Raw genomic sequence first — 13,016 nt, 5'->3', positions numbered from 1 at the left:
GATTATAACTGAAAACATCCTAATAATAGTTTTGCTGGAAATGTGGTAAGAAAATGCAAACTTTGACTGAGGCTTACTCTCCCACACCTTCCTCTTGTGAACTGATGAATACAATTAACTAAAGGAATGAAGGGTTCGTTTTCATAGTAATTCCCAAGTCAACCTTCAGCAGTATTTCGGACAAGTGAGCATGCATAATTAGAAGAATTCTCCCTTCTAACAGATATTAGCAGGAATCTGCATTTTCTCCCAAGGACATGGATATTGCTTTGCCAGTGCTATATTTGTTTCATGAATCAGGAGAATAATATTTATAAATAATCCCTTAAGCAAAATTATTAAGGTATCTATTATGACATGGTAAGGTAAAATTTGAGTGCAAAAGGGTAGAGGGATTCCAAGAATATTTTCATTTCTTTAATTCTGGCAGGATCTTACTAACTAAACTTTTCTACCAACAATTGCAAGCTCCTTTAGGAAATCCAAGGTTCAGGAATAAACTACACCTATGCTAGATGTGCTACTTTTCCTCATATGCTGTGTAGCCCCATCACTTAAGATCCTATATCAGGATCTCAAATTGTATCTCTGCGATGGGGGAGGAACATGTGTTATGGAGAAAAGGAGTAGCCCTAGTTCTTTATCGTCACTCTTCAAAGGTATCCCCTAAGCCCATGGAATATCCTATTCTACCAGAGTATCTCTGTTTACTTGAAGGACTTGGTCTATGCCAGCTATACTAAGCTGAAAAGGAGACTAATGGTAGGGAGCACTGATCCAGGTAATATCAGTTCAACTTTTGGAGGGATTGGAAACTAAACTTAGCCAGGCAACCATATCTATATGACCAAACTCTGCACACCAAAGATATGATAAGTTTCCTAGATCGCCAATATTCCATGAGTCATACACTGTTGTTAAGAGAAATAGGCACTGTCCACACAACTTTATGCTCCACTTTCTTCTGCCAATTTTAATCTGCATCATTTCATGATAATAAACAGCAGCCATGAATATCATAGTTTTTCTGAGATTTGTGTGTCCTTCTAGTAAATTATTGAACCTGAACAATAAGCCTCTCTCAGTAGAGGACTCAATAAATGTCTTGGGAATTTCTGAACTTAGACTCAGTTTCAGAAATGAAATAATCTTGGGGACCCATAATCTGCAAGTAAACACAGGTGGAGGAATGGAGGGGGGAATCTATAATTCTACAGGAACTAGGCATTGACTTACTAAGGATTCTAGGAATTCTTGTCAGAAAATAGTCTTCTCAGACTTCCAACCTCTATCCAATTCAAGGAAACTGACCTAGAGCACCTGCAAAGGGTAGCCCAGCTTCTAAGCAATGGTACAGGGATGCTTCTCCAACTCTCCAAACTGAGCTCCAGGAAGAGAAAGAAAAGGAAACCAATCAATTCCCCTTCCTTTGCTTATCAGCATCTTATTCAGTGAATTTTTCCAAAGGCTGTTTCTTAATATTATCTAATTAAGGAAAAAGATTATTATGATATTAATGTCTTGCTGCCAAACACATAGAGAAATCACAGTATTTCACTGCACACTTAGAAGAAATGGGTACCAAGGTATCTGACACTGATTATTCAAATGCAAATCTCTTAGCAATGCTGAAAACTCAGTTTCTTTTCATTTCCCACTACCAAGAACAGATGGCATTTTCAGTGAGCTGATCTCAAATTGCCTTTGAGACTGGAGGAAAATACAGGTATGTGTATAGATCCACCTTAGAAAGCAACAAATTATATTTGGAAAAATATACATCTAGACTAATTCCACCCCTGATGCTAATAACATGCTGCCAAACGCTGGAAGGGCTTTTCTAGCATCTCTGACTTTCCTTCTATTATAAGTGTCCAAGCCCTAGGGCAAGAACAGAGGCTGCCTGATGGCACAGAACCAGACTTTTTTTCTCTCCCTATACATTTCCCATGCAATGGTCACAGGGACTAACAAGTGAGAGCAAGGTACAGACTCCAGGGTGGCTATGATTCCTAATCCCACTGTCTATTGAAGGATTTCCAAGTACCTGACACTGTGCTAAGCTCTCTCCATCCATTACCTCCTTTAGTCCTCAGGACAGCCCTGGAGGGAGGATCTATTACTCCCTCTTTACAAAGATGAAGCATCCAGAGTTTAGACAGGTTAAAGAACCTGCCCAAGATCACAAAGCTAGCAATGGCCAAATCAGCATTCCGCCCCAAGCTCTGTGCACCTAAAAATTTTTTTTACCACTACACAGTCAGTGTTCTGGTTAATTATACTCTCTGATTACAGTAATTTATCCTATATATCATTAATGGAGTGCTAATTTTCAAAGAATTAAAGTACAGTGAAATACCCTTAAGATGGAAAGTACTAAAATTCCACAGAATATAATCAAACTTTTCTTGGATGTTTCAGATGATACTTTAAGCTCTTGTAATGTCTCAGGTGCATCATTCTGCAGAAGAGTGATTGTGCTAATGAAGTGCAGGTCAGAAGAATAACAGATAAATCAGCCTCCACTTACATATAATCACTATCCTAATTCTCATAAATGCTTTTTCAGAGTTCATGATGTACTGATCTACGAACTTTTTTCAATTCAAGTTAACAAATCTTTATCTTGTGCCTTCTTTGTGCCAAGCCCTGTGGTAAGCTCTGGGCAGCAGTAGTGTGATATAATGCCTGTCCTTAAGGAGGACACATTTTGACTTTGGAACACTACATTATCCCCTTGCAACAGAATTACCTTGTCAATATTTAATTGGCTGTAAGCAGAATATTAACAGCAGCAGATCCACATTTTAAAAAAGCACATTTGGTGTGTCCATTGATGTTGTAAAGTGACTAGGTACTGTTTTTCTCTTCTCTCTTTCATGCTGTCTTTTTAAATGAGTTCTTACTACCTTTTATGTCACCCACTTTTTTGAAACACTCCCCTACACACACACACACACACACACACACACTCCTTAGTTAATAAATCATTTGCAGTTGTTGTTTGCAGTGTTATCTGGCTTCCATTACTGTGTATATTCACAGGGATCCGGCAAAAGTCTCTTAGGACTCTTGGGAGGGAAGGGAAGCAGGGAATAAAGGCAGAAGGAAGGGAGGAAAGGAGCCTAACCTTCCCTTTGGCAGATGTCTGGGAAAAGGAGACTTTTTATGAGATCACTGGATCAAAGGGAAGTAAGAAGTTTCCAGGCTGCCAGTCACAAAGCCACCAAAAATTCACTTTTAATGAAAAAAGAAACTGTTAACTCCTGCACTGTTGTAAAATACTTACCAAAGACACCTTCCCTGCTAAGTGCCATTCATTTTGAGAGTGAAATGCTGTAACAGAGAAAAGTGCCCAGGGCTACTGGGAACCAGAGGAGGAGGAGAGTGTGAGGTTCAAATGTCCCTGTAGGGGAGGGAAAGCATTGCTTTCCTTGACAACTACCCCACTTAACTACTGTGTAGTCAGCCCTACTTGGCACCCGTGAAAAGCCAGCCTTCCAGCAAATACCCTGCCATCTGCCTTCTGACTACCAGCCTACAGACACACACCTTGAATGCTTAAAATCTACAGTGTTCCCAGGGGCTGCCTTTATGGGGGCAATTAGAAGATCCCTGGAAAGAGACACTTTGCTTCGCTACTTGGCTTAGGTTTCCAAATGTAATTGAAATTCTGGAAGAGAACAGCCAGGTAAATATGATGTCCTGATTTTTCTTCTTCACCTTGTTGCTTTTTCAGTACCTATAGCCGGCAGCCTTGGAAGCTGAGGGAGTGACAATTGGCCGTCAGCAAAGCTTGCGTCTCCAAAACATCAGCAGAGATGTTGCTCGCCTGACAAGGAGGAAAAAGGAGAAATGAACACAGAAACAAAATAAGCTCAGCTTTTGGCCCCAGGGTTCCACCAGGTACCTGCCAATGTATTCACACTGAAATATGAAGATTCCAGATGGAAACATTTTCATCTTTCTATTATCTCTTCACTGGGTTAGAATCTGAGCGGTTGCTACTTGGAAGCTTCCTTGCGTGAGGCTGAGTAAAAAGCTAAGACAATTGCTTAAACCTACTGAGGGAAGGGGAAAAGTTTCAGCATTTAAGCATTTACATCTCCGGAGTATATATTGCAGGAAAGCCAAAGTTTGCTCTTCTAAAATGTATTCATCTTTCACAAGGGAAAAACAGATTGAGAAGTCTGATTTAAAAAGAAAATATTTGTTTGTTTGAAAGTGCAAGAAAAAGAGAGATATCTTCAATCTGCTGGCTCCCCAAATGGCAAATGGCCACAACTGCCAGGGCTGTCAGGCTGAAGCCAGGAGCCAGAAATTCTATCCAAGTCTCCCACTTAGGTAGCAGGGGGAGTATTTGGGCCATTTCTGCTGTCTTCCCAATCACATAAGCAGGAAGCTGCATTGAAAGAGGAACAGCCAGAACTCAAACTAGCACTCCAATATGGGATGCCAGCATCACATGTGGGGACTTAACCCCACTGTGCCACAAGGTGGGCCTCAACTTTTTTTTTTTTTGTAACAAAATAAATAGTTAGGATAGGGTGTGTTGTGATGTAAGTATAGCCCCCAAAGGTTCATGTGTTTATAGCTTGGTCCCCAGTGTGGTCATGTTAAGAGGTGATGGGACCTTTAAGGGGTGAGGGTGGGCAAACCATGGGAGGTATGTCCTTCTAAGGGATTAGCATAGTTCTCATGGGACCCCAGGCCCACTCTGCCTCCCTGTTTTACCATGTGTCCCCTTTCTCTTGCACATGCTCCAACCATGATACCTGCCATGTAACACAATCAAGAGGGCCTTCACCAGAGCCAACAACATGCAATCTGAACTTTCAGGTTCCAAAACTGTGAGTTAAACAAACCTCATTTCATTATAAGTCACCCACCCGGGAGTATTTCATCACAGTAACAGCAAACAGATTACTACAGAGTACAACATAAAAAAGCCTTCTGATCCATTTTGGTCCAAGCCAAAACCAAAGTTAAATGACTTGGTTACCATATACTCCAGATGCTTTGAGGCTTAAAAATTGATGATCTCTTGGAAACTTTATAGCCAGAAAAGCCTTTTGATTAGTGGTATGGATATAAGAAATAATCTTTGAATATTAGGATAGTGTTGTTTTCCCAACAATTTCCTTTTTCCTCATTATTCCCTAATAATTTCTGTCTAGTTTCTCCTATTGAATGATTCCTCTAGATTCAGATTAATAAACTTCCTAAATTTGTTCAATTCAGATCCACATTAATTAAATTTATAGCTTCACCCATTTTCCTAGACACACACTTAAAAGAGATCATGAGTTTTCATATAACTAATGCTTCTGAACAACTATATATTTTCAGTATGGTATTTTAAAATACACTAAAGCGGAAATCAAAATTTCTTAGTGAGAATAGGAAATGGCTTCCTTTTAACCAAAAACATTGTCACCATACATTACAAAGACAGTTTAATAATTTCTCAAACACCTCCAAATATATATATATATATATATATATATATATATTTGTTATTGCATAGCCTCATGGATTTCAATGAACTTCACTGATAATTAAACTTAGACTGACTTTATAATCAATCACTCATCTGTCTTTTCCCCTGGATATTTCAGACTTGAAGTATTTCCCTATGTTCCAAATAAAAATCTTAGTTACATAACAAATCCTGTTCTCAGAGTAAGGATCAAAAGGGGAAAATATAAAAACATTTTTTAACTGAAAACTGAGTAAAAGATCCCAAGTATATGACTTACATATATTGAGTCTCAGTTTATAGGCTTGCACATCAAAATGGTGTTTTCCCAGTCACAAGCTCCCAGTTTCATTTTCTGGGATCCTCTTAGCAACAATCCCCAGGAGCTGAAAGTGTGTTCCATAGAAGGGACTGGTGCTTCAAACTCAGTAGGTTTCGTTAAGGCAAAATTTTTTAACTGGGCTCTAATTAGAATCAAACCTGATTACTTGCCTCTATAGACCTTCTGTCTAAATCCTAGCTTTCCTTGACACTAGATCAATGTTTTTTCACTAGATGTTTGATTGTGGGAGCATGTCAGTTGGCCTTCCTCTAAAGTCTTCTTTCTATTGCTTTTGGACAATGATGTTGCTTTGGCAAACATAGCAAATACCTGTGAGTGAGGCTCTGGTGTCACCCTGCTTCAATTTAGAATCCAACAGCTCCACTTACCAGAAGTGTCACCTTGAGCAAATGGCTAGTCCTCTCAAAGACTCAGTTTCTTTATGTATTCAATGTACATGCAATGCCATCCTTAAAGACATGCTGTGAGGATTAACTATATGCATAAAGCATTACACCAGTGTGGTAAGCACTCAAAATATGAGATATGATAATATTTCATCATTGCATATATAATACAATTGCATTCTATATATACATATATATTATTACTTTTTCTGGCTCAATGGAGTCTCATCAGGGTTTAATAAAAATAATTATAGTATAATCTAAAATGCCCTTGAGAATCTCCTAAAGTGGTATGTCTTTCAGGTACATAGCTTTGAAAAGGCAATGCATATGTAGCAAACACTCAGTGCCCTGGTGATAGCCTTTCTGTGTGTCTAAGGCCACTTACTGCATACAAATACCTTTCAGTCTCTTCCTGAGAGCTATTCATCTGGCTATGGGAGCACCCTCAGTCCTCAGGCAAGGTCAGCTGGAGGTCTGGAGGGTTAATGCCTCTCAGAACACTCAGCCATGTTAAAGGAGGACTTGGTGGATAAATATCACCGCAGCCTTGACCATCAGTTGAGATAAATGAGATAGATGTGTTCTCACCATCTCTCAGCATTGCCTGAGTGCAACATGACAGAGATAACTATCAAAACACACCTTTTATTACCTGCCTTCCATTTCCTGGCTCAGTTCTGCATTCTTGCTGTGTTTTCTGGGATGATCTCTAAACACAGCACTTACACTTCAATTCTGAAGACGCCTTCTATGTACAAGTATCTCCAAATAGTTGAAATTAGAATGGGGATCAAGAGTGTGCATCTGTCTTTTTTTTAATTTCCATAAGATTCCTTATTCCTTTGAGAGTTTCCTTTAGAATATAGGTACTAGGTCTTCCTTTTCCTTTCTCCTCTTGAAAAATTCACATCAAAAGCCAGTAGAGAAGATGGCGGAATAGTGAGGGCACGCACCAATAGTCTGGGAAAATTTAGTTTAATAAAAGTGGAGTTACGGTAGCCTCAGAAAAAGGATCAGGAAAAAAATTGCAGAGGAAACGCTTCCGGATCTAGTGGCTGTGACTCGGAGGACCTACTGGGAGAGCAAGGTCACCCACCGCATGGAAGCCGAGCCGCGGGAGCCGCAGGGTCTGCACGCCAGTGCGGGAAGGGGAGTGGATGTGACACAGAGGACCAGTGGGGAGAGCAGGGACACCCAGGGCTCCCAGTCCAAACATCGGCACTGGAAGGGGAGGTGAGCTCAGTAACCCGAGACATTGCCGGGGAAACGGCAGACAGAATCTAGAGGGAAGCGGGCTTTGAGGCGGGAAAGTTCACCAGACTGACTACAGGAGAGAAGGAAAAAAAAAAAAAAAGGGTGTGGGGGGGTACTGGTACAGGCAAGTTTCTCTCTCCGCCAACCTTGCAAAGGCAAGCAAGAGACAAAGAGCAGGCCCCACTCGGGATATACATAACAAAAGGGGAGAGCTAAGGAACTGAGGTGCTACAATTCAGTAGCCTAGGCAACCCAGTGGGAGTCCGCAAGAGAAACTGAGCCTGTACAGACTCTTTGGGTAGAAGCCAGAGATCGGAAGCTAAATACCATCAATTCTGCTCAGCCATGCGGTATTACTTACCTCCTGAATAAAAAAATAAAATAAATAAATAAGTAAATAAAAAGAGAGAGATTTACCATGCATAACCTGAGGGTGTCACCTTTGCACACCCGTAACCTGGAAGAACCAAGCAGAGCTCTCAGACCACACCCATCTCAAGCCTCCAAGGCTCCTCCAACAGCAGACAGTCCACTTAACACAGACATAGTATATAAGAAAAAAAAAAAAAAAACTTAAAGTGAGGGAAGAAGAATTAACAATGCCAAGCAACAAACACAAAAATCGAGGGAACAAGATCAACGATGACACTAGGACACCTCCAAATAAACAAAACACCCCAAGCCAAGATTATGAAGACGATGAGATGGAAGAAATGCAAGATATGGATTTCAAAAAATTTATGATAAGAACATTTAGAAGTTTTCAAAAGCAAATCCTTGAACTACAGAAATCCTTATTGAACAGGATTGAAAATCTCTCTTGTGAAAATGAAATTTTAAAGGATACTGGCCCTCCTACAACATTCCTTTCCATGAAAAAGTTTACAACTGGAGTGGCTACCCACTGTTAGTTCAGAAGCTTGGTTTGGACTACTCTTATGATTTAGCTCCACGAGCCAAAATCTTCCGACGTGACCAAGGGAAAGTGACTGATATGGCATCCATGAAATATATCATGTGATACAACAATTATCAGAAAGATCCTTACAGCCAGGGTGATCCCTGCAGAACCATATGCTGCCGTGAGGACCTCAACTCACCTACCCCAACTCCCGGTGGCTGCTATGACACGAAGGTATCAGATATCTACTTAGCATCCCGGTACACAGCTTATGCCATTAGTGGTCCCACAGTACAAGGTGGCCTCCCTGTTTTTCATTCGAACAGATTCAACAAAACCCTCCATCAAGGCATGCCAGAGGTCTACAACTTTGATTTTATTACAACAAAACCAATTTTGAAACTTGACAAAAGATGAGGGAGGATGAAGATGAGGGAACATAAGGAAATAGAAGGCCGCAAGTAAGATACCAAAGGCGCTATTTTACTATGTTTTTCCTGTTAGAATCACTCTTAATAAAATACATTAAATTTAAAAAAAAAAGAAAATGAAATTTTAAGGAAGAATCAAAATTAAATGCAGAAACTAGTAGAACAGGAAAGTGTGATAGTGAAGAGAAATCAAAATGAAATGAAGAGCTCAATAGATCAAATGACAAACACATTAGAAAGTCTAAAAAACAAAGTCAGTGAAACAGAAGAGAGAATATTGGACTTAGAAGACAGAGCACAGGAAAACATACAGTCAAACCAAAGAAAAGAAGAGGAAATTAGAAATCTAAAAAATATCGTTGGGAATCTACATGATACTTTTAAAAAAACCAACATTCGGGTTCTAGGAGTTCCTGAAGGCATGGAGAGAGAGAAAGGATTAGAAGGCCTTTTTAGTGAGATACTAGCAGAGAACTTTCCAGGTTTGGAGAAGGACAGAGACATCCTAGTACAGGAAGCTCATAGAACCCCCAGTAAACATGACCAAAAGAGATCCTCACCACGACACGTTGTAATTAAACTCACCACAGTGAAACATAAAGAAAGGATCCTAAAATGTGCAAGAGAGAAACGTCAGATTACTCTCAGAGGATCTCCAATTAGACTCACAGCAGACTTCTCATCAGAAACACTATAGGCTAGGAGGGAATGGCAAGACATAGCACAGGTGCTAAGAGAGAAAAATTGCCAGCCCAGAATATTATATCCTGCCAAGCTCACATTTGTGAATGAAGGTGAAATAAAGACCTTTCATAGCAAACAGAAATTGAAAGACTTTGCCGCCACTCATCCGTCCCTGCAAAACATACTTAAAGATGTGCTACACTCAGAAACACAGAAACACGGCCATCAATATGAAAGAAGGGAAAGGAAGAACACCTACCAGTAAAAGAGCATGGGAAGCTCAAAGCATATACTAGAAAGTATCTCCGGGAAAATGGCAGGGCAAAGTCACTACGTATCAATAGTCACATTAAACGTTAATGGACTTAACTCTTCAGTTAAAAGACACCGATTGGCTGATTGGCTAAAGGAACACAACCCAACTATTTGTTGCCTACAAGAAACACATCTCTCCAACAAAGATGCATGCAGACTTAAAGTGAAAGGTTGAAAAAAGATATTCCATGCCAACAGAAACCAAAAAAAGCAGGTGTAGCCATATTAATATCAGACAAAATAAAATTTAATACAAAAAATGTTAAAAGAGACAAAGAGGGGCACTATATAATGAGTAAGGGTTCAATTCAACAGGAAGATGTAACTATTATAAATGTATATGCACCTAATTACAGGGCACTGGTCTATTTAAAAGATATGTTAAGGGACTTAAACGGAGACTTAGATTCCAATACAATAGTACTGGGGGACTTCAATACTCCACTCTCAGAAATAGACAGATCATCTGGACGGAAGATCAACAAGGAAACAGCAGATTTAATCGACACTATTGCCCAAATGGATCTAACAGATATCTACAGAACTTTCAATCCTACATCTAAAGACTTTACATTCTTCTCAGCAGTGCATGGAACCTTCTCTAGGATTGATCACATACTAGGCCATAAAGCAAGTCTCAGCAAATTCAAAAGAATTAGAATCATACCATGCAGCTTCTCAGACCACAGCGGAATGAAGCTGGAAATTAGCAACTCAGGAAACCCTAGAAAGTATGCAAACACATGGAGACTGAACAACATGCTCCTGAATGAACACTGGGTCATTCAAGAAATCAAAAGAGAAATCAAAAACTTTCTGGAAGTAAATGAGGATAACAGAACAACATATCAAAAATTATGGGATACGGCAAAAGCAGTATTGAGTGGCAAGTTTATAGCAATAGGTGCCTATATCAAGAAATTGGAAAGGTACCAAATAAATGAGCTTTCAGTGCATCTCAAGGACCTAGAAAAACTGTAGCAAACCAGACCCAAATCTAGTAGGAGAAGAGAAATAATTAAAATCAGAGAAGAAATTAACAGGATTGAATAAAAAAATTACAAAAAATCAGCCAAGCGAAGAGCTGGTTTTTCGAAAAAAAAATAAACAAAATTGACACCCCATTGGCCCAACTAACTAAAAAAAAAAAAAAAAAAAAAAAAAACAAGAGAAAAGACCCAAATCAATAAAATCAGAGATGAAAAAGGAAACGTAACAACAGACACCACAGAAATAAAAAGAATCATCAGAAATTACTACAAGGAAAACCTATCAGATTTTCTAGTACAGGAATATCTATCAGAAATGGATAGATTCCTGGACACATGCAATCTACCAAAATTGAATGATGAAGACATAGAAAACCTAAATAGACCCATAACTGAAACAGAAATTGAAACAGTAAAAAAGGCCCTGCCAACAAATAAAAGCCCAGGACCAGATGGATTCACTGCTGAATTCTACCAGACATTTAAAGAAGAACTAATTCCATTTCTTCTCAAACTATTCAGAACAATCGAAAAAGATGGAATACTCTCAAATTCTTTCTATGAAGCCAGCATCACCCTAATCCCTAAGCCAGAGAAAGATGCAGCACTGAAAGAAAATTATAGATCAATATCCGTGATGAACATAGATGCAAAAATCCTCAATAAAATTCTCGCCAATAGAATACAACAACACATCAGAAAAATCATCCACCCAGACCAAGTGGGATTTATCCCTGGTATGCAGGGATGGTTCAACATTCGCAAATCAATCAGTGTGATTCATCACATTAACAGACTGCAGAAGAAAAATCATATGATTATCTCAATAGATGCAGAGAAAGCATCTGATAAAAAAAAAAACACCCTTCCATGATGAAAACTCTAAGCAAATTGGATATAGAAGGAACATTCCTCAATATAATCAAAGCAATTTATGAAAAACCCACGGCCAGCATCCTATTGAATGGGGAAAAGTTGGAAGCATTTCCATTGAGTTCTGGCACCAGGCAGGGATGCCCACTCTCACCACTGCTATACAATATAGTTCTGGAAGTTTTAGCCAGAGCCATCAGACAAGAAAAAGACATTAAAGGAATACAAATTGAGAAGGAAGAAGTCAAACTATCCCTCTTTGCAGATGATATGATTCTGTACTTAGAGGATCCAAAGAACTCTACTAAGAGACTATTGGAACTCATAGAGGAGTTTGGCAAAGTGGCAGGATATAAAATCAATGCACAAAAATCAACAGCCTTTGTATACATAAGCAATGCCACGGCTGAGAAAAAACTGCTAAGATCAATCCCATTCACAATAGCTACAAAAACAATCAAATACCTTGGAATAAACTTAACCAAGGACGTTAAAGATCTCTACGATGAAAATTACAAAACCTTAAAGAAAGAAATAGAAGAGGATACCAAAAAATGGAAAAATCTTCCACGCTCATGGATTGGAAGAATCAACATCATCAGAATGTCCATTCTCCCAAAAGCAATTTATAGATTCAATGCAATCCCAATCAAGATACCAAAGACATTCTTCGCAGATCTAGAAAAAATGATGCTGAAATTCATATGGAGGCACAAGAGACCTGGAATAGCTAAAGCAATCTTGTACAACAAAAACAAAGCTGGAGGCATCACAATACCAGATTTCAGGACATACTACAGGGCAGTTGTAATCAAAACAGCATGGTACTGGTACAGAAACAGATGGATAGACCAATGGAACAGAATTGAAACACCAGAAATCAACCCAAACATCTACAGCCAACTTATATTTGATCAAGGATCTAAAACCAATTCCTGGAGCAAGGACAGTCTATTCAATAAATGGTGCTGGGAAAACTGGATTTCCACGTGCAGAAGCATAAAGCAAGACCTCCTACCTTACAACTTACACAAAAATCCACTCAACATGGATTTAAAGACCTAAATCTACGACATGACACCATCAAGTTATTAGAGAACATTGGAGAAACCCTTCAAGATATTGGCACAGGCAAAGAGTTTCTGGAAAAGACCCTGGAGGCACAGGCAGTCAAAGCCAAAATTAACATTTGGGATTGCATCAAATTGAGAAGTTTCTGTACTGCAAAAGAAACAGTCAGGAGAATGAAGAGACAACCGACAGAATGGGAAAAAATATTTGCAAACTATGCAATAGATAAAGGGTTAATAACCAGAATCTACAAAGAGATCAGGAAACTCCACAAAAACAAAACCAAC

This window comes from Oryctolagus cuniculus, chromosome 9 (assembly GCF_964237555.1).
Source record: "Oryctolagus cuniculus chromosome 9, mOryCun1.1, whole genome shotgun sequence".
NCBI lineage: Eukaryota > Metazoa > Chordata > Mammalia > Lagomorpha > Leporidae > Oryctolagus > Oryctolagus cuniculus.
This window is presented reverse-complemented; position numbering follows the sequence as displayed.